A 24,052-nucleotide genomic window follows, 5' to 3' on the forward strand; every position below is an offset into this window, starting at 1 on the left:
CAGAAGAGGAAACCATGATCAGAGAAGCCCTTTGAGTTGTGATGAACCCTGGAGAGGGGGCAAAGCTTACCCACGAGTGAAAGATGGAGTGATGGAGATATTTCCAGTGCAAGGCCATTTTGTATTATAGGTTTCCTCTTTGAATTTATCAAGCATTGGACAACAATGGTAGTGTATCACAGCTTAATTTCTGTTACAAAAATGCCAACCCTTCTGTGTTATGAAGTAATTACATAATTTTATATCTAGAAATATAGATCACAGAAATATCTTGGATAGTTTTCCCTGAGGCCCAACTTGCTTTTGAGATTCAACATTGTGGTTCCAGGGCCACTCTGATTTATACTTGGCTTAAATAAGCAAGAATGGGAGAGGGGACAAAGAAGTCAAACTGCTGGAACGGAAACATGGTTCTGTTGCATTGTGGGTGGGGGAGCATGCATACATCTTTCCAAGCCACATTTTTATTATCTGTAAGGTATATTCAACAATAGTATTTGAATCCTAAGGTTATACACAAAGTACCTGTCCTGAAGATCAATATTATTATTTAAGTCTTATCATTATTATAGCTTTATTTCCTATTTTCCTAGTTCCGGTTCTGGAAACCAGGAGCCAACTGTCTTAGATTCCAGTTCCAATCACTGAATCCCTCTGTTGAGTCCAATATCCAAGAAACAGAGGTCCTGCCCTAATTCTAGAGTCTCAGGTCTCACAAGGTTTGGAGCCATCATTGAATTATGCCTACTGTGCATCAAAATACAGGTTGTCAAAGTACCACGTCCCTGAGAATGAGAGAGGTTGGGTGGGGGGGAAGAGGAAGGAAGAAGAAAGTGAGAGGGCAGAAGGGAGAGATAGATGGAACAACAGAGGAAGGACTTCATTTTAAGTACAAAGCACTGGGCTCAGAATGGGTTAACAAGATCGAAGCGACAAGGCTAGGATTCATTACAAGGCCCGCTGGACCCAAGGCAGTCTTCCCTGGCTCATGTACTTTCCAGATGCTTTTCTGAGGGATTAGCACATCAGATATCCTGGGAATTTTGAGAAAATGGTTTCTCAGAGCTTTCAGAAAACCTGGCTGGAACCCAGAAATCTAAGTTCTTACACAATAGCTCTGAGACCTCACCTGGTTAAGAAACACTTCAGGGGCAGAGGCCAGTTCCCTCCCTCACCCTTTACTCCATGCCAACTGTGCTCAGAAGACAGATGCCTGGTAGGAATAGATGCTCAGATCTCTCCACATGGGGGCTGCCAGACACCCACTTGTCAACTTGACTGACCTGCCAACAAGTTCATACGCCATCAACCTCACAAGTTCCCTTCCATTTGAAACTCACTGTCCTTCCCCACACTCAACAGATGTCACCTCATGATGGAATGGACATGTTTGCCCTTGCTGTGGCTGCTCACAGCCCATCCCTGGGTCTTCTTTACCACACTTGTCACTTGGTTCTCCTTACCCTCAGCCTTGGACAGACTCCAGCTCTGGGAATCATGTGACTCCAACAGCACTTCCTTCTAACACAATGTGAGTGAACAACGAATCTCAAATGGGATGTGGGCCCTGACTGCTCAGGGGTGGGGTGGGTAGAAATGGAAGAGCAGAACCTGCCCCACAAAGGTACTCGGTCTGTAGAGTTGGAAACCAGGCCAGGACATCTGCATTTGCCTCAGAGAATCCAGGGAAGTTTTCAAGAAAAACAGCACTATAGGAACCAGCCAGAAATATTTACTAAGAATGACTCTCACTCTACCCTTTCAGATTTTTCAATATCCCCAGTAAATAAATGTGTATTAGACCAAGTTTGCCTGGACCATATCAGGTTAATATGCTAAATTATATTTTTATTACATGTATTTAGGGACCTCAGGAGGAACATAAATCACATGTAAACAGCATATGTGTTTGCAGAGAGTTATAAAATGAGGAAGGAATATCGACTGCCTGAGATCTGGTGTATGATTTCCATTCTTGAGGCCCTGCAAAAATGTCATGAACCAGGACTGAACCTGTTTTCAGTTCCAGCAGCACATGTGGGAAACACCACTTTGGACAAAGGCTCTGGGGCTTGCTCTGTGGAACAAAGCAGATCGTTGTCAAATCTAATCCCTCTCACCCTCTCTAGGGAAGTGGACTGCTATGACCGTCAAGTATAATAAAGTAAGGGGCCCTCACGGTCACGTATCTTCAGTGTTTTCTTAAGTTTCTATTTCACTGAGAAATACAAAGTGTTTTTGCTTTTGTTTTGTTTTGTTTGTGTGTTTTTGTAGCAGACCATTTTCTGGAAAATGAAACAATGACTAATTTGCAATAGTTTCCTTCAAAAATAAAATATATGTTGAGCCCTGACCTCCAGCACCATAGAACATGATCTTGTTAATTGTAGGGTCTTTACAAAGGTGATCAAATTAAGATGAGGTCAGTAAGATGGGCCCTCTTCAGTGTGATTGTGTCCCTATGAAATGGGGCAATATGGAAATGGAGACAGATGTTCACAGAGAAAAGGTGATGTGGACACTGAAGGTGAATGTCATCTGCAAGCTACAGAAGGCCAAGGCTACCAGCAGCTGGGAGAAGAGCCCAGAAGTCTCCCATACACCCCTCAGAAGGTACCAACCTACTGACACCTTTATGAAGGACTTCTAAGATCCCCCAGAAGTGGGAAGCAACAAGTTTGATTGCTTTCCCACAAGATAGTAATGGCAAGAAAGGTACCTACAGAGCAGCCATTAGTTAAGCACTAAGTAAATCACGTTTTACTAGCAACCTTCATCTAGTCTCGCAGCCAATAGTGAAGCAAGATTATTCTCTGCATACCCCAGATGAAGAAACTAAAGACTTGGGTAGGCAAGTTTGTGTACAAATAAACACAGAGAGTCAATACCAGACGTTGAGTCTGAAGCTGTTTTCGAACACATTAGGGGCAGAGAAAAAGAAGGTGGAGCTGGACTCCAAGAAGGTGAGTCAAGGTCACCTGCTGGTTGGCAGCATAGCTGAGGTTTACAGAGAGTGGGCTCCTGACTCCCAGTTTAGACTTGATCTGCTTATTCTCAGCAACCATCCCAGGATCTTTGGTGCTTAAAGCCTTGTGTGAATGTCACATGACTTGATACCCATTCTCAAGAGGTCTAGCCCTTATAAGATCATCAGATTGAAACATCACAAGGCATCATAAAATAATGAAATTTACGATCTGTGATAGATAATCTTCATTGGTGACTGGACTGGATTTAGAATCACCTAGGAGACACAGCTCTGGGCATATCTGTAAGAACTTTTCCAGAATTGTAACTGAGGAGGGAAGACCATCCTGAATGGGAACAGTACAGTCACATAGGCTGGGGTCCCAGACTAAATAAAAAGGAGAAAATGACTGGAGCAGCAACATTCCCCTCTCTCTGATTCCTGACCGTGAGTGCCGTGTGGCCACAGCCACACAGTCCTACACCATACCTCTCCCAGCACAACAAATCATCCTCAAACAGGGAGCTAAAATAAACCCTTCCTTTCTTAGGTTGCTTTTGTCGGGCATTTTGTTACAGCAATGAGAAAGGTAGCAATCTTAATTACTCATTTACTGAATACCAGCCTTGTGGCTTGACACCAGGTTATGGGCTAAGTCTATCATGTGCCTTGCTTCTTTGAACCCACATAAGAGCCCTAGGAGGGAGGAGAACAATTTACTGCAATTTATAGAGGACAAGGATGGGGATAAAGAAGCCACACTAGGGCTTAGCGATTAAGGTGTTTGCCTGCAAAGCCAATGATCTCAGGTTCTGTTCTCCAGGACCCACATAAGCCTGATGCACAAGGGGGAGTTTGTTTACAGTGGCTGGACAACCGGGCACACCCATTCCCTTTCTACCTGTCTTTATATATCTCAGTTTCTCTCTCAAAATGGATACATAAAATAAAATTTAAAAAGAAGCCACACTAATGACGCAGAGTCAAAAGGCAGTTTCTCCAAGGGGATTCAGAGGAGGGAGGGCCACTGTGGAATGGGATCAGCTGATAACATCTCAATAGGAAGGGGACTGAAGGCATAAAAAGACTCAGGGAAGCTAAAGGAGGACACCAGAGGCTGAAGAGCATACCTGAGGTTAGAATGACTCTGCTCTTTAGCATCAGGAGAGTCCACTGGGCCTACAGCAGATAGTCCACAGGAGGAAGTATGGGAGACTGATGAGGAGGGAAACAGAGGTCCATTTCTTGCCCTACTCTGGAAATGGAATTCTAAGTATTTTATTTATTAATTTACTTGCATATATAGAAAGAAACAGATAGAGACAGAGAGAATGGTTGTGCCAGGGTCTCCAGCCACTGCAAACAAATGACCACGCACCACCTTGTGCATCTGGCTTTACATGGGTACTGGGGAATTGAACCTGAGATCATTGGCTTTGCAGGCAAGCCCCTTAACCTCTAAGCCATCTCTCCAGTCCTGGATATAGAATTTTCTATGAGAACCCGAGCCAGCGACGAGCCATTGTGAGCATGTGGGAAGCAGTGGTGTGCAGATCTCCCAAGTGGAGATGATTCCTGAAGACAAGGAAGCCAAAGATCCATGACATGGATTGGTGAGGGAAGAGTGGAACATTTTCAGTCAAGTGAGAGGGAGAGAGCCAAGGAGCCTGGAATGATGATGATTCCAAGCAGTCAAATTCTGAATTAGAAATATTTCCAGAACCTGTAACTTCTGTGTGATTAGGAAAAAAAAAATTTCAGAATGATTTTCCATCATACTGTGGTGGTAGGATATATCACAGAGATCCTAGTGTCAAACGGTCCCAGGTTCACATCCTATTTCTGCCCTTTCCTATTACCTGTGTGCAAGCTACTATCACTTGCCTCACCTGCTAGTGGCTATAATAATAGTATTTGTGCACAGAGTCATGTGAAAATTCAGTGAGATATTTCATGCAAAACCGTTGGCACAACACCTGACAGGCACAGGTGTGACATCGATATTCTCATTTCTGTCAAACCAAGTACTGGAAATTAAATGTTGTCAGGATCTCAGCTTGAGCCCAGCTCCCTTCTCCGTGAGATCTGAGGCCCATCTGGGCTGGGCTGGAGACTCAAGAACAGAAAAGAACAAACTGACATTTAGTTACTTGGGCAAACTACTGACTTCCAAATGTCTCTGTGCTACCTCGCCAGCATCTTCCTCTAACTAGAGCGTGTGGTTCCGAATCCTCACACTGTAAACACCTTTTCATAATCAAATATCACACAGAACAAAGTGGAAACCAATATTGCAATCAAATGATGTAACACTTCCCAAAAACCTATTCTGTACAACATTAAGTAATAAAATCATTTTAGAGGGAGGAATAAAAATAATTCCAAGAGCAAGCAAGTTTGAGAACACAGAATACTTTAGTCACGATTCTCCTTTGGTGATTCAAAAGCACACTGAGCCGTGCAAAGAAATGAAAACCCACTTCACACTACAATGAGATACTATGGCAAGCCTCTGGAATAGCCATGAACAAGAGCTGACAGCAAGGGTTCAGAAGCAGGTGACGAACCAGCATCCTTAGCACCTGCTGGTGGGGGTGCAAAATGGTTCAGCCACTTTGGGGAAAAAGAAGTTTGGCAGGTTTTTAAAATGTTAGCCAGATGGGCTAGAGAGATGAGTCAGCATTTAAAGGCACTTTCTTGCAAAGTCTGATGGCCTGGGTTCGATTCTCAAAGTGGCACATGCATCTAGACTTCATTTCCTATGGCAGGAGACCCTCACACACCCACTCCCTCTTTTTCTCTCATTCCTTCTCTCTCCTCACTTTCTCTGCTTACAAATAAACAAATAATAAATAAATAAACACAATGCTGAACATACATTTGACAAAGAACCTAGCAATTTCACTGTAAAAAGCTACCCAGCACAAGAAAAATCATAGGCCTACAAAAAGACTTGTACATGGACATTCCTAGCAAGAACATCCACGTCAGCTCCATCTGGAAACAACACAAGCATCCAGGAACCAGTGAATGCATAAACCAACTGGCATGTATCCTTGCCATGGAATACAATTTGACTTTAAGAAGAGCCAACTTACTGGTACATACTACAGACAAGTATTAAGCTAATCACACTATCATATCACTCCATTTATATGAAATGTTAAAAATAATCTCTCTCTCTCTCTCTCTCTCTCTCTCTCTCTCTCTCTCTCTCTCTCTCCCCCTCACCCCTCATTCTCTCTCTCTCCCAAGTAAGTAAAATAAAATAAATGTTCTATTAAAAATAAAAGAATAATATCCAAAGTGACAGAAAATAGATTAGACACTGTCTGAAACTATGGTGGGAGTACATATTTACTAAAATGACCTTGAGGGAATTTGGAAAGGTGGAAGTGATCAGAATGTCCCACAATTAGATTAGTGATGACTGAACAACTCAATCTATGTACTAAATATCATTTAATTGTATGCTTACAGTGAGTAGATCCTGTGGCATGGAAATCATACCTTAGTAAAACTGGACCTCAAAAGGTCCATTTAGTTTATTGAAATGTGTATTTCTCACAATCATGGGCTTCCTTCTCCTTGGAAGCCTTGACAGCATGCAGGAAGAGTTCTAAACAGCCAAGTGTGGTGGTACACACCTTTAATCTCAGCACTTGGGACGCAGAGGTCGGAGGATGACTGTGACTCTGAAACCAGTCTGGCACTACAGAGTGAGTGCCAGCTCAGCCTGGGCTAGAGCTAGACCGTATATCAAAAACAAACAACAAAAAAAAAAAGGAGTTCTAAATATTTAAGCACTGGTTGCATACCTGAAGTCCATGGCCCATTTGACAAACATCTCGTGTGGTGTGAGGGACAAAAGCCTCCTATTGGCATAGAGAACTAGGGAGCATAACCTCACCATGGTCCTGTGGGTCACAGCTGGGGAAAGGAATCTGAAGCTTTTCTCCAATTTGGGTCAAATTCTGATGAGGATCAAGGGTCCTGAATGAAGCAACTTCGGTGTGAGCAATAGTAGAAGATGGTCCCCTTAGCAAAGGCCCTACCCCTGCCGCACCCACCCTGGAGAACCAAGTACCCTGAGCGCCCAGCTCAGTGGGAGTCAGTATTAGCTGTGCCTTCAGCTGCAATTAGCTTACAGGAGAACTTCATCCCAGTGAGTCGGGACAGAGGAGAAAACGGCAGGTACACTGACGTACACTGACGTATACTCCTGAAATTGTTTGGTGGGAATTTGGGGAGGACTGAGACACATGGTCTGAGAAAATGTTCTTTGAGAATCACACTGTGTTTTAGTTTACATTAACAAGAAAGAGGTGAGTCAGCAAACTCAGATGGATACCAAAGAGATGTACCAAGGTGCACAAGAGACACTGATGGAGCTCAGGACATGCACCCTGGCATTTGGAAAATCAGTAGGGAAAAAAAAGTCTTTGGCACCTCCTTGCCCCAACATACCCTGAAGCAGGCCAGAAAAGAAATCTCTGTCTTTACTCTAAAGCATGTCATAAAATTGCCATTCCACAGATGCCCCTCCAATGCCCAGAGGAAAGGAATGCCCTTACCTCTGAAGTTGGAAGGACACAGAGAAGAGCCCTCAGAAACAAGCAAGCCTAGTGTTGCTTGACTGCCACTTGCTCCACCTGCGTGCCCCCCAGTCACACTTCCACAGGGCTGTCTACAGATTCCCCACCCCCACCCCGTTCTTTGGATCTTCATTTCTGAAGGTTCCAGTGTCATACAAGATTTGTATTTTGTTCCCTGTTTTGTCCAGCATGGTTTGAATATGAATGTCCCCTAGAGGCAGGTGTTTAAATGTTTGGTGCCCTTGTGGTGTTTTGGAAAACTGTGGGACCCAGACAGAAGACGTCTGTCATGGTGGGGGTGGGAGCGGGGTCCGTAGAGGTATGCTATCCCTAGGCATTTCTATCTCTTCCTGGCCTACCATGTTGTGAGCTGAGGTGTTCCACCATGCTTTGCCCATCATGAAATTGTGAACCAAACTAATTGTTTTTCTTCCCTTAAGTTGTCTCTGTAAAGTATTTCGGTCATAGCAACGTCAATCATAACTAACACTGTCATTATCGCTATACTAGCTGGTCCCATCCTTGAACCTAATGGAAAGTGAGACCTCCATCTTCCCTACAGTACCTCTTAGTTAAGGTCCCATCCTACCTGAGGCGTCATACCAATAATGTATATTTGAAGATGGATACAGACAGATAAGAGAGATGCCCCTAAATAGAAGGTTCAGCTGCTGTTCTAGTCCTGTCTTCAAGCTACTGTGGGATCCTGGATCGATCACCTGCCTTCCAAGCCCTAGCCTCTTACTTCTCTCGTGATTGCCAAGGCTTTGTCCAGCCATCTGTCTCAATATTTCCTTGTATAGTGATAAAAATACATAATGAACCATCTGGGAACTATATAACATATTCTTGTTCTATCATCTAGAATAGCATCACTTTCTAATTAAGAGAAGCATTTATAGACTCGTTAGCCACTCTGACAATTTGTCAGCTTTTTATTCTTAAACATTTACAATTGCTCTAGAGGTCCCCTGACATTGTGAATATTTCTGTATTATCTTATTATGTGAGAGTCATTGGTTTCTATTTATTGTGTGTCTCTCTCTTCTGGGAGATTGTGAGCAAGTCTGGGATGGGTAAAGCAATACATTTTACTTATTCTTTTTTTTTTTTTTTTTTTTTTTTTTTTTTTTTTTTTTTTTTTGGTTTTTCGAGGTAGGGTCTCACTCTGGCTCAGGCTGACCTGGAATTCACTATGTAGTCTCAGGGTGGCCTTGAACTCACGGTGATCCTCCTTCCTACCTCTGCCTCCCGAGTGCTGGGATTAAAGGCATGCGCCACCACGCCAGGCAATTTTACTTATTCTTGAATATAGTCTTGAGCATAGCAAGTCTTCAAAAAATGTCTGCTCAATGAAAAAGGCTAATCGTTACTAGACCTGTTATCCAGAAGGTAATTTTAAATTTTTTGTTTATTTTTATTTTACTTATTTATTTGAGAGTGACAGAGAGAGAGAGAGAGAGAGAGAGAAAGGCAGAGACACAGAGAGAGACTGGGCATGCCAAGGCCTCCAGCCCCTGCAAATGAACTCCAGATGCATGCATCCCCTTGTGCATCTGGCTAACCTGAGTCCTGGGGAACAGAGCCTCGAACCAGGGTCCTTAGGCTTCACAGGCAAGCGCTTAACCACTAAGCCATCTCTCCAGCCCACCCAGAAGCCAATTTAATGCTATAAATTACTTTTACTTAAAAATAAAAATTAGCAGTGCATGGTGGTGCATTCCTTTAATCCCAGTACTTGGGAGGCAGGGATAAGGGTGTCACTATGAGGTTAAAGCCAGCCTGAGACTACATAGTGAATTCCAGGTCAGCCTGGGCTAGAGAGAGAGAGATCCTACTTCAAAAAAATCAAAATAAATAAATTTTAATAAATAAAAATAACAAAATAAGGACAGATCAGCTAAAACCTTGAAGTTGCTATCACACATCCACTCTTTCCTCTTTGCCGTCTAGCACTGGTACTAAGACACTGTGGACACAGTGTTCTAAGATGGCTTAAGTTGTTTATTACCAGCATAAAATATGTTTTAACCACCTGCAATGCTTCCTGAAATACACTGCTTGATGTTTCTGGCATACATTACATCAACCATGGGCTGAAAATCATCTAGCTGGGAATGGGAGATGGCATTTGCAGACTCCAACAATTACTTTTGTACTTGCCCCACACAGGACCATGTTGGTTCATTAGTGCTAGTGTTAAAATACTTCCCTTGGTTAAACCATTCATCTTGTGTCCATTAGTTGCCAAGGTGCAAGAAACAATCATTTATTAAAAGGGACCAAGCCAACTGGTGTTTTCTGAACATTAAAACTAATAATTTAAAGTAATGCCAAATTCTTTAAAGTAAACTAGCCTTAGTTTGTGTTTTGAGAGTATATTTTACTTTCAAAATAGAAAAGCAGAGCTGGAGAGATGACTCAGTGGTTAAAGGCACTTGTTTGACTCCCTAGTACCCATGTAATGCTAGATGCACAAAGTGGTACATGAGTCTGGAGTTCTTGTGCAGTGGCAAGAGGCCCTGGTACACCCATATCCATCTCTCAGACAAATAAATAAAAATATCTAAAATTAAAAAAAAACAGAAAAAAGCAATTTATGGATAATGTCAATCATTGTATTGTTTACAATAATCAATATTTAAGCAACCCATATCTTGGGTTCAAATCAAGCAAAGAAATCTTAACATATTTCTATAGTTAAATAACATGGTAATATAAAAATTATGCTTTTGAAAGATATTTTTAGTAAAAAGAAAACAGACACTATAACACTAAGTGAAAACGCTAGGCAAATCATATACTTATACCATTACACTAATAGTATCCCTAATAGTATTTCATATGTGTTGTTTATGCAAAAATATCAGGTAAGGTGATCTAAGATGCCAGTGTTTACGTCTTACTCCCTATGAAGTTCATTTGATCCCTCTCTGCTCCTGTGTTCTAAGGTTAGGTCGGCGTTTTTCACTACATAGGCTTCAGACCATTTCAGGAGTGTCCTTCGTGCAGCCTAAATGCAGACTCCTGGGCCGCATCCTAAGCCTATGGCAGCTCCACAGTGGTGGTTGTGCTCACCCACAATCAGGGATCTCTGGCCTAAGTTTTCCTGCCCCAAGACGCACTTCATCATGTGCTTGTGATGCAAAGGTAAGACCACAGAGGCACCCAAGCCTTCCAGGGGACATGTCCCTCTGGGAGCTTTACTACAAAGGAAAGGGACAGGGACTGGTGCTTAGACTTATGGAGACACCCAATCACTAGAAGAGGGACCTCTGGGAGCAGGGATGTGAGTTCCCTGAGAGGAGATGTGAGACATCTATGAAGGTTCTTTGCCATAGACCTAGAATCATCAACAAGGTCTCAGCCCACAGTATATAACTTATAAAGAGCAGAACTACCAGTAGATGACAGCAAGCTTCCAAAAAATGGCTTTGAGTAGCAGAAAGCAGGAGGGGAACTGTATAAGCTATTGGCATGCAACAAGGAGCCAGGCATCCCACAGTTTGGAAGACCACTTCAGTAGTGGTCAGATAGAATGGGCAAAACCAATAGTGGGCCCAGATGTAGTAGCACACGTGAATTCTAGCATTTGGGAGGCTGAAGCACAAGAATTGCTATAAATTCAAGGCCAGCCTGAACTACAGAGCAAAATAGCAAAACCCCATCTCAAAATATAAGTACGGGCATCTTGCCAATCTCTCTTTACTTTAACTTGACTCCATCACAACCTTTTTGTTATATTATCTCTTGCCTTGGAGCCTGCGTTATAAAGCAGACTGTGGGATGCTGTATATATTTATAGATACCGGCTCTGTGAATCAGAGTAGCTGGTGGACCTTTGAAGCTTCAGTTTCTTCATGCATGAAATGAGGAGACCAGCCATAGGATGCTATTCATTGAGCTGTTCTGAGAATTCAATGTTAAATTTTTCTTTTTAAATTTTAAGTTAATTTATGCATGTATGTATGTTAGGGGGTATATGCCACAGTGTTTGTATAGAAGTCAGAAGGCAACCTCAGTTAATGCTCTTTTTTAGGACAGGGCTCTTACTGTTTTGCCCCTGAAGGGGGGAGGCCAGAGCAGCTTTGCCACCAACCAGGATTGTCCCGACACTGCCTGCCATTGCTGTCGGCACGTTGGGATTACAGACACATGTGTCAACTTACATGTGCCTATGTGGGTGCTGGGGATCTGAACTCTGGTCAGCAGGTTTGTGAAGCAAGTACTTTTAACCACTGAGCCATCTTCCCAACCCCAAGTTAATATTGTTTCAAAAAATCTTAGTACAGTGCCTATCACCAAGAAAGAACTCAACAAAAACAGCGACTGCATAGAGACACATGTGGAGAGTGCCTTTCTCTGTGTCCTCTAACTTCTTCCCTCAGGATACCTGAGCAGAAAGGACGATAAAGGCTGTAGCTTCATCCTCAACTCAGGTGCAAATCTTAGTTTTCTCAGGAGAGTCCCTGCATTTTCAGAACCCTCACACCGCCAGAGTCCCGCCCTGAATCCCCACTCCTCAGGGGATTCAGGTCCTGACCATCTTGTTCCACCACTTCCTGCCAGCTCTTAAACTGATGATCTCCCACTTCTGGTTTGCTCCCAATGACTGATTCTTGTGGTGACTATTTCCCAAAACAAAGATGCTACTTTTAGTGGTACCTAACATGATTTATTGCCACTAAATAACATTGCATCACACAGAGAAAATGTGATTCCATCCCCAGTGCTCCTTAAATCCTTTTTGACACAAGGCAAATGTCAATTTAGAGGAGCCACTTGGCCCTGCCACCTCCTTGATAACTTTTTAACAGTTCTTTCTCATCAAATGAGCTTTTACAGGGAACAATATGTAGTTATGGGAAGTTACCTAATATGGAAGTTTTCATTGAATTTGCTCTCGTAGTTACACTGTATTTACAGGAGTAACATAGCATCTTTCTTAAACAAACTCAGTTGATAAGTTATTTATTCATTTGAAGGACAGTGAGAGAGTGGCAGAGAGAGGGGGGCAGAGAGAGAATAGGCACACCAGGGCCTCCAACCACCATAAGCAAACTCCATATGCATATTGATATTTTTAAAGAAAGTATGCAGGTGATAGATATCTCACTACAGATAAGATAAAAGTGTTGCAGCTCATACATGGGCTGTAGAAATTTGCAATCACCACCCAATAGGAGATGCTACTGTTAAGGTAGAGAGAAAATAACAAATGCTGAACTGAAGAGTTTTAAGTTTGCCAACTCAACTCAACTTCACATTAGCAGATAGATGACTACTTTTCATAACTAAGGCTCAGAGAGATTAAGTCAGCTTTCCAAAGTCCCAAAGCTAGTAATTAAAGAGTCAGGATTCAAACTCTCCTACATTAAGCTGCCTGCCTGCCTGCCACCCTTACTCTGTCACCTGCTGCTAGATGGATAGCTCTTGGCAACCAACCACACCTGGAGGAAAAACGAATGTACACAGGAGTCCTTAGCTGCCACAGGGAGGGCCTGGTTGCCAGGAAGCTCAGTGTCCCTACCCTCAGGATCTTGGCTTCCTTTCTTCCCCACCATTCTACGTTTCCTTGTGATCAAGCTCACCAGGCAGAGAGCACCTACCATGAGCAACAACTAAACACATCCCTGTAGGATCATTCAGAAGCATTTCTGTCTCATCCAACTTTGAGGCTGCTGGTGAACCTTAGCAAACTCAGTAATGACAAACTATCAGATGCAAGGCTTCTGCACAGTGGGCAGCAAATCCAGCCAGAATCAAGGGGGAGTTTAGGGGGATGGCTGCAGATACATGAGAAAAGGCAGGCAAAGCCAGGTTTGGAAGGACTTGAATGACAGCGGAGGGTGTCAGATAATTGACATTTCAAAGCCTGAGGAAGGAGAACAACCAGCAAAGATAAATTTGGGAGTAGGCTATAGGCAGAAAGGGAGCACATTTGAGGATATTGGATGTTTTCCCTATTTCTTTCATGTAAGAAGCAATATTTCTTGGGAAAGAAAAGGAAAAACTATTACAATGGAACCCCTACTGTTGCACAAATGCATCTAGAGGCACATGGGACACACAGGAGCCTGCTCATCTAAAAGATCATCTATGGAAGGTCATATTTCCAGCCAACTTCAATCTCCTGGAGAAAGGAAGAGATATTATAACCTGCTGAGCACATCGGACATAATATTTTTCTTCCAAAAATAGAGTTGACTCTCAAAAACAATTCTACAGGTAGAAAGCACACTTCAAACTAAGAAACCAATAGCTTTAAAACCCATGCCATTAACAGAATGGGGTCTGACCTTGAAGATTGTCATGGCCATCATCAAATGAACCAAGGAAAAGAGTCCCAAACCAATAATTCCCTTTTTGGGTGGCTGGCAAATTTTGCCTGTTGGCCTGACTAAATTCTAAAACTCAGGCTGGAGAGATGGCTTAGCGGTTAAGCGCTTGCCTGTGAAGCCTAAGGACCCTGGTTCGAGGCTTGGTTCCCCAGGTCCCACGTTAGCCAGATGCACAAGGGGGCGCACGCGTCTGGAGTTTGTTTGCAGAGGCTGGAAGCCCTGGTGCGCCCATTCTCTCTCTCTCCCTCTATCTGTCTTTCTCTCTGTGTCTGTCGCTCTCAAATAAATAAATAAAAAATTTAAAAAATATATTTAAAAAAATATTTAAAAAAAATAAAAGTTGACAGTAGGACAAAGAATAAGGTCTAGGGACAAGTCCTCCACTCCAATCTCCTGACACAGCCTTAGCCTGCCTCTCGCCCTAACTGCCCCGACACGTCCTCCTTCACATGGCCTAAGGAATTGTCTTAGTGACCTCTGAAGACCTTCAGCCCACTGGTCTTGATTTAGCCCATAGGAGCCACCACAGAATGACACACTCCAGCTCTTGGCATTACTTTCCTCTTTCTGGTAGTCCCTTCCCTAGGAAGTGGCCTTACTCAGTTCCCATCACTGCTCTCAGCCAACTTTTTCATCAAGACTTTGGGGGACAAATGGAGGTCCTTTTCCAGGTACTGGGGATACAGGAGTACGTAGCAAGCTCCCACTTCCCTGTCCCTTGTGGTGCAGTGGGTAGAAATCCTTTCTGTAAACAGACTTCTCTTCACACAAAGGCATTTTCTAGCATCTAGGTCGTGGGAACCTTTGAAAGAACATCTGAAAATGAAAGCACAGAGCTTGCATTAAACCTAGAAGATCATTGTTCTGACAGGGGCACTGGCTAATATAAAATGAAATCTCTTCATCAAAGTCTCAGATTTGTGAATGGATGCAGCTCTGTGGGTTTGAGAAGAAAGAAAGCTGGAGGGTTGTCAGAGATATCAAGATGAATTGGAGACCATCCCCTCCACGTACACGTCAGCGAGTTGTGAGCACAGTTGGCAAGCCACAAAGCCTACTTCTCTTGTCTTATGTTTGTTTTCACTCCACTCCTAGCCTTCAGTGCATTTTTCTTTCTTGAAATGATTCAAGCCTTTGCTACAACCTCGAGCTGCAATTGCCCAGCCCTGTAAATGCTCTACCTTCTAGTGTTGCCTGCAGAGAGGACCCTCTGCATCTCCCTCTGGGGCACACCCCCTCCTGCATGTTGGGTTCCTTGGTCTCTGATGCCCAGGTATGCCCTCATACTATCAACCTGCAGCAATCCTGGCCTCTGAAGACACCCCACATTTCTCAATGAAGAAAGGGTCCTATAAGTAGAAGCCACATAGCTTATCTTGCAGTCCCATGTAGTTCTCTGAAATAAGAATTTTAAACTCACCTAATGCAACCCAGCCCTGCCCCCATCTCCTAATTATCTTAAATCCCCTCAGCCCTAAGTGTCACCAGCCCCCTGCTTCTCCTCTGCCCTTACACACACGCCCCACTTCAGCACGCCACTTCTCTGTAATTAGTCCCTCCTTCTCTACATCCTCACCCCTAATTCAGCCTTGGCAATGTGTAAACTTTGTAATTAGAAAGGGCTAAAACATTGCCAGGAATGCAAACACATTTAGTGCTAGAGCCCAGCATTTTGTGCCGTGCTGGGCTCCAATCCAAATCCTAAGAAACAAAGACAGAGGAAAGGGAAAAACAAGTATTTAATGAGCCTATAGTCTGTCTGAAATGTTCTCATACACAATCCCATTTGATGGTCCCAAAGACCTGAGAGGGGCGTGCATCTCTGGGGACTCAGAAACATAAGAGATTTGTGCAAGACCACAAACCTGGGGAATGGCAGAGCAGATTCAAACCCAGGTCTGTATCTTTTATCAGCTGAATCTGTAATGTTGCTCATAGGTTCAAATCTTGAGCTCTTGATTCCCTGGTGGCATTTTGGGAGGAGGGTTCTGAAAATTTTGGAGGAACTGGAAAAAATAAGTCAGTAAGTGGGCCTTTGAAGGTAATATACAACTGGCTCTTCATATCTCCTCTCTTTCTCTCCTCTCCCTCTCCCTCTCCCTCTCTGTCCCTCCTTTCCTGGAAGAAGAGCTTCCTCAACATGGCTCTTTGTACTGTTTGGCTTTCCTGCTGAAATGACTGCTACAAACTTGGCAAGAAAAGCGTTTTAGTAATGTCCACATTTGTTAGAACTTGTAAGCCGCCGAAATCAGTCCTGCCAGACTCTCATTCTTGCAGCGACTGCCTGGCCGGCGCCTTGTGGACGGGATCCACCTCTCATCTTTGGAGACGCACACAGCGTGTGGCCGTGTCCTGGGACCGCGATGAAGAGCAAAATTATGGAGACTGAGAGCACAACCCATCAGCAGAGGCAGGGGCGTGGACAGTTAGATCGAATTTGAAGGGGCATCAGTATTCTCCAGGGTGGCACTTTACTTGTTTAATTATTATTTTGCTTGTTTATTGATTTACTTATTTTTTAGACGAGGTCTCTCAGGTTGCCCAAGCTGACCTCAAACTCCTGATCCTCCCCTCCTCACCTCCAAAGTGCTAGGACTAAGGGTATGTACCAAGCTCAGTCCTTAAATTGAGGCTTGACTTACACAAGGAGAAAAAAGCTGAACTTTGAGATGTGGCAGGAATGTCTGTGTACGCTCCTCAAAGCTCCTCCCCAAACCACTTGAGGCAGATGGAGCCTCACTGCAGCATACGGCACGAAGGACAGTTCCTATACCAGGCGCCTCAGGAACCCACCCCCAGTCATGCCTGCTGCTATCATCGGAAGCCCTGAAACCAAACACCTGATGCCTGTCACTGTTCCATGACTATGACAGTCATCTGCAAACATGATTATCAGAGGCTGGGGAGATGGCTTAGCAGTTAAGGCACTTGCCTACAAGCCAAAGGACCATGGTTTGATTCCCCAGGACCCACGTAAGCCAGGTCCACAAGGTGGCACATGCATCTGGAGTTCGTTTGCAGTGGCTGGAGGCCCTGGTACACCCATTATCTATCTCGTCTCTCTCTCTTTCTCTCTCTCTCTCTCTCTCTCTCTCCCTTTCTCTCTCTCTCTCAAATATATAAATAAAAAGAAAATGATTTTTAAATATTTTTTTGGTTTATTTTGTTTATTTGAGAGTGACAGAGATAGAGAGAAAGAGGCAGATAGAGAGAGAGAGAGAATGGGCGCGCCAAGGCCTCCAACCACTGCAAAACAAACGCCAGACTCATCACCCCCTTGTGCATCTGGCTAATGTGGGTCCTGGGGGTTTGAGCCTCAAACCGAGGTCCTTAGGCCTCACAGGCAAGTGCTTAACCACTAAGCCATCTCTCTAGCCCAAGAAAAATATTTTTAAAAATGACTATTAGCAACTTCCACCTCTAATATCAACCAATATCATAGTTTTCTTTTCAATGGGAAGTAAGTACTTTCTTCATCATAAACTTACACAATAATGAATGTTCCTAGAAAGACAAGGAAGCAAGAAGTCATATACATGCTGTTGTGCTTATACATGGAAATATAGACATATGAGCTCTTACAAAAGAGACAGAGAGGACTCCGTGGCCTCTGCTAGGGAATTTGAAACACAAACAAGTTTTTTAATATTTTATTTATTTATTTATTTATTTATTATCTATGAGAGATAGAGAATGGGCATTCCACAGCCTTTAGCCACCACAAAGGATCTTCAGATGCATGCACCACCTAGAACATCTGGTTTACATGAGTACTGGGGAACTGAACCTGGGTCATTAGGCTTCACAGGCAAGTGCCTTAACAGTTAAGCCATCTCTCCAACCTTCATACACCAGCAAGTTTCTATCACACTGGAAAAGTTCCAGCTGCTTCCACTGGGCCTCAAACCCTGGTTAGATTTGTTTATGGGGTCCAGAAAGCTCTGCTCCAAAATGTGTCACCTTGGCAAGCAAGGAACTAGTAGAAGCTAGAAAGTCTGTGACTTTCCTAAATGCTTTCTCCCCTACAGCAGACCACATACCAATGTCCCCACTCATCCTTCCCTAAACAGGGCATAATAACTAAAAGGATCACTTTGTGCAGCACTCCATGACATCCCATATGACAAGTGTCCTGTCCTGAAGATGCAGGACAGGAATATCACACACACAAACCAAGAAGAAGCTAAGCCAACAGGCCTTACTGTCTTCCCACCCCAGGTTTACTGGCATTAGGTCATGTCACACTCCCACACAAACCTCCACAAAAGTATACACATCTCCCCCTGGTTTTGAACCTTCACTGCTTTTCTCTTGTTAACCAGTATCTTGTTATGGCATCTTGGCCATGAACCTTGCAGTGGGTAAGGAAATTATTTTTCTGCCCTACAATATCAAGCTGAGCAGACAGACTAGCTGGACATCCCCCTCTACTCACATAGACTAGAAAAAGCATGTCTTTGATGGGCACCCATATATATATATATATATATATATATATATATATATATATATATATATATATAATTTATTTATTTGCAAGAGAGGGAGAGAACGAAAGAGAAAAAAATGGGTGTGCCAGGGTGTTTAACCACTGCAAGCAAACTCCAGGTACATGCGCTACTTTGTGCATCTGGCTTTATGCACACACACTGAGCAATCAAATCCACGTTGTTAGGCTTTGCAGGCAAGTGTCTTAACCACTAAGCCATCTCTCCAGCCCCTGGCCTTGCTTTTTAAATAGCCAATAAAAGAATGTTTTACGGAAAACTGTTCACCATTCAGTTTCACATCTTTTCTGGCTATTAGTTTGCACTCCATCACCCACACTCCCTTGTCACTCTCTTAAGCCTCTCTGAAAGATGCATTCCCTGTGTGGGATTACAATATGATTTCATTTGGGATGAGCTGAATGAAAGTCCTGACATCAAGACTTCAGCCTATCAAACTTCTAGACTGGTTAGAGGCCATTTTCCCACCTCATAGCATTGCTGACTATATGCTATTCGTCTATCATAGAATATATTTGAACCAAGAGGAAAGACAGCAGGTACTATGTCCACCATCCTTATGAGCCCATCAGTTGACAAACTCGGAGAAAGTACATTATCTGCTATCCTCCCCACTCACTCAAAAGGATTTCCTCATCATTAACTTCTGAGTAGGCATGGCCCACTGTGTCCCCAGATGGATCCGAAACAGACTGCCAAGCTTTCAATCTGCTTTTAATCCTAAGAAATTTCTGCCAGGGTTTCTGACTTACTGAACTGAACTGAAATGAAAAACAGTAACATAACCCTGGCAAGGCTTTTGAAGTACAGCCCTCTGGGTGCCATCCATGTGTGAAAATGCCAGGCTATATGCATGGAGAAACTTCTCGAAAGAGGAGACTCTTAATAGTAAGTATTTCCAGGAGAGGGAAATCATGTGCATTGCACCATGTTGCTGGCACTTTCTAGAAGGGGGACAAAAGAGGAAGAGTAGTGGTGGGTAGAGATCCAATTTGGGGAGCAAAATCCTTTTATATGGTTCCTTTACTCATAATACATCTAGAAAAAAGATTTTACCTCTCGGATTTTTAAATAATTAACTCATGAATTTTACAGATTAATGAGATTTTTGGTGTCCTTTCCACATGCACACACACACACACACACACACACACACACACACACACACAAGCTCTTAGGATGGTGATGAGGAACAAAAGAATGGAAGTGGCTATTATCACCAGTTCTCAACACATCACAAACACGGACTAATCTTCGTTCTCAGCAGGTATTTCTTTTTTTTAAATTTTTTATTTATTTTTATTTATTTATTTGAGAGCGACAGACAGAGAGGTAGAGAGAGAGTGGGCACGCCAGGGCTTCCAGCCACTACAAATGAACTCCAGATGTGTGCACCCCTTTGTGCATCTGGCTAACGTGGGTCCTGAGGAATCAAGCCTTGAACTGGGGTCCTTAGGCATCACAGGCAAGCGCTTAACCGCTAAGCCATCTCTCCAGCCCTCAGCAAGTTTTTCTATTCAAAACATCTGACATTGAAAGAAACGAATCCCCATCTCCACATGCCATCCAGCAGAACTTTCTGCATGTCTGGGACAGCACCACTGGCTCTTTTTTTATCAACGGGTTACTGAACATCAGGCACACAGGAAGGTGGTAAAGTCCTTGGTTTGTTGGACAATTACCACACTAGACTCTGTGTCTCTAGGAAATATCCCAACCCCTTGCAAAGAAAAAGCCCATGTGAAGCTATCCAGATTAATTTTTCATATTTTCATTCAAAATATATGAAGCTCAAGAAAAACCATGAAACAATTGCCATATGTATAATACTTTAAAGTATAATCCCCTGCATGATATCAGATGCTATATGGCTAGAAATTAACAACAAAACACCCACCAAAACTCCTATCAGCTCCTGGAAACTAAACAGCACACTTTATTTTTCTTTTTTTAAATTTTTATTTATTTATTTATTTATTTGAGAGTGACAGACACAGAGAGAAAGACAGATAGAGGGAGAGAGAGAGAATGGGCGCGCCAGGGCTTCCAGCATCTGCAAACGAACTCCAGACGCATGAACAGCACACTTTTAAACAATACGTAGGTAGTGGACGAAATAAAAAAATGAAATTGAGAAATTTCTAGAAATGAATGACAATGAGAACACATCGTACCAAAACTTATGATACACAATGAAGGCGGTCCTCAGGGGAAAATCCATAGCACTAAATGTCTTCATAACAAAGACAGATATCCCAAATCAATAACCTAGCCATCCATCTAAAGGCACTAGAAAAGCATTAAGAATCCAAAACCCAAAAAGCTCCAGATCGAAAGAAATGATTAAGATCAGAGCAGAAAATAATGAATTGGAAACTAAGAAAACAATTAAGAAAATTGATGAAACAAAAAGTTGGTTATTTGAAAAAATAAACAAGATTGACAAACCCCTGGCCAATTTAATCAAGCAAAAAAAATTAACAAAATTAGAAATGAAAAAGGAGAGACCACAACAGACATGAGTGAAATTGGGAGAATCATCAGGTCTTATTTCAAAAACCTCTACTCCACAAAATTGGAAAATATGGAGAAAATGGATAAATTCCTAGAACATACCATCTACCAAAGCTAAACTCATAGCAAATTAATCTCCTAAACAAACATATCACACCAATTATAATTGAAAAAGTAATAAAAAATCTCCCCAAAAAGAAGAGTCCAGGACCAAACAGATTCTCAGCTGAATTTTATCAAACCTTCATGAAGAACTGAAACCAATCTTTCTCAAACTGTGCTACATAATTGGAGAAAAGGGAAAGCTCCCCAACTCCTTCTGTGAAGCTACTATCACCCTAATACCAAAACCAGGGAGAGATGCCATAAGAAAAGAAAAGTAAAGGCCTATTTCCCTGATGAACCTAGATGCAAAGATTCTGGCCAAAATCCTTGCCAACCAAATCCAACAACACATCATATCCACTATTCACCTTGATCAAGTGGTTTTCATCCCAGGAACACAGGGGAGGTTCAACATATGGAAACTAAAATGGGCAAATATGTGCGTATATGTGTTTCAAAGAATAATTCTCATGTAACCACCACAGTTGTATTACAAATTTAAATGTGTGTATGGAGACCTCCATGGATTAAAAAAGTGCTTGTTGTGCAAGGGTATTGACCTGAATGCTGATCCCCAGAGCCCACTGGACATGGCAGTATGCATCTGTAATCCCAGCAAACCTATGACAAGTTGGGAGGCAAAGACAGAAGAATCCCTGGAAGCTTGTGGGCCAGCTAGCCTGGCATTTACAGTGGCAAGCAACATGAAACTCTGCTCAAGCAAGGGGGAAGGCAAGGACCAACAACCAACGCTGTCCTCTGGCCTGCTGGTGTGGGTTCAATTCTCCAGTACCTATATAAAGCCAGATGCTCAATATGACACATGCATCTGGAGTTCATCTGCAGTAGTAAGAGGCCCACCATTCTCATTCATTCTCCCCCTCTCTCACACATAAATAAATAAAATATTAAAAATAATAAATTGACACTTGTGGGATGAGAAGATGACTCCATGTGGCAGGGTTTTTTTTTGTTTTTTGTTTTTTGTTTTTTGTTTTTTGTTTTTGTTTTTGTTTTTACCACACAAGCATGAAGATCTAAGCTCATACACCTGGTACCCACATAAAATGCCAGGCATGGATGCATGTGTCTATAATATCAGCCTTGTCTACCTGAATTAGGGAGGTCCAGTTCAGTGAGAGACTCTGGAGAAGCAATAGAGAAAGATACCTGACATTAACCTCAGGCCTCCACATGCATTCACACCCACATGAATACATGCACTCACAGATAAATGTGCCCACAAACATGAATACACATGCATACACACACATACACACACACACACAAATAAATTGAGGCTTTCAATTCATCAGAAACTTGAGAGTCCATAAATGTAGGAAATATCAGGTAAGGTTAATTCACTTGCTCTAAAGATTAGCTTCCCAAAGCTGGGGAAACATGACTGGGGTTTGTTTGCAAGATGGACAGGAGGTAGCCAGATAGATGAGGAAGTGGGGGAGAGGGGGCATCAAAGACAGAGGAACTAGCATGTCTTTTTCCATCATGGAGCAAAAGCCAAACAAACATAAAACAGCTGTCTTGAGGCTGTGGTATTAGTTCTCACATTGTGTGGGATCTGCAGTGCCTCCAAAGAGGCTAAGAATGGCTTTTGGCTTGTTTATTCAAAATGAATAAGCCACACATGATCTCCATCTATATTCAATGAGTTGGACCAGAACTGCCACCAATGACTATGATCATGGGAAAATCAATATTGAAGCTAGGTGTGGTGGGGCATGCTTTTATTCCTGGAACTTAGTAGGCTGAGGAAGGAGGATTACTACAAGTTCGAGGCTAGCCTGGACTAAACAGCAAGACCTTATCACAATTCCACATGCACACCAAAAAAGGGGGCTAGAGCTACAGCTTAGCAGTTAAAGATGCTTGCTTGCAAAGCTTCCCCAAGCAGGTTCAATTCCCCAGCACCATGTAAAGACAGAAGCAAAAAGTAGTGCAAGCATCTGACATTCATTTGCAGTGGCAAAAGACCCTGGTGCCTTCTCCACCCACCCCCAAAGCCACACAAATACACATGTTCAAATGAGCAAATAAAAATATTTATAAAAAATAAAACATATTTTAAAAGACAAAATAAGACACAAAAGTCATATTGATGCAGTAGGACTTCTGACAGCCACCATTCCTAAGACCCCATAGCTTCCTTTCTGATCCCTCAGGAAAATGTACTCAAAAGGGCAGTAATATTTGCCTTTTCTTTCATTACATTTGAACATGTTTCAGGGCCATATGGTCCAATGAATTTCCCTAAACACTCCGTGCTTTGCCATTCCTAACATTTCCACTGAAGAAATAACATTTCAAAGGTCAAAAGCTTGATTCCAACAGAGCAATTCTACCTGGGTGTCAGGGGACCGATCCACAGAAACAAGACTCAGAAGTACAGCATCAGATTCCCTCAGCAGAAACCTTACCTCTTAGTAAATTATCAAATATCAGAACATAAGCAATGCAAGAGACTGGAATTTGTGTGGGACCAGAGCATTTCCTAGACTTCTGACGGAACTTTGTGTATAGAAATATGAAAAGTCCTAGCCCATAGAAACAGATGGCCAGCAGAAAACAGACCTTAAACCATTAGAATGACTCTTCCTTACCTGGTCATTTTTCTGAAGTCCCAGCGTCAGGTAGACCCGATCAGTAAAAATGTGCTCAGCCACCCAGCTGCCTACACTGCCCTGACAGTTCTGTGCTCACATGTGCTCCCTCCTGACCTCACACAGGCCTCAAGTGCATAGGTGTCAGCCCAAAGAAGCTGCCCTTCACTAGTACCATGCGTGCGTGCATGTGTGTGTGTGTGTGTGTGTGTGTGTGTGTGTGTGTGTGTGTACTTCCATTAGCCCTCCATTCCATTTCCTGTCCGACTCGCTGCTCCACCTGGGGTCTGAAATCTCCGACACTTACTGCTTCTTCCCCCGAGTCCTGATGTCTGTGGAGCTGATTCAATGACAACAGTCTTGGAAAGACATACCAAGGAACACTACTGCCCACTGGGATTCT

At 42.8% G+C, this 24,052-nt stretch overlaps 1 protein-coding gene across 4 annotated transcripts in view; it reads right to left on the reverse strand.

The window, feature by feature from the left end:
* Positions 1-24,052, reverse strand: part of Sv2b (synaptic vesicle glycoprotein 2B) — a 186,579-nt gene that overhangs the window by 70,892 nt on the left and 91,635 nt on the right. The window lies entirely within an intron of this gene.

The sequence above is a fragment of the Jaculus jaculus genome, chromosome 3, assembly GCF_020740685.1.
Source record: "Jaculus jaculus isolate mJacJac1 chromosome 3, mJacJac1.mat.Y.cur, whole genome shotgun sequence".
Taxonomy (NCBI): Eukaryota; Metazoa; Chordata; class Mammalia; order Rodentia; family Dipodidae; genus Jaculus; species Jaculus jaculus.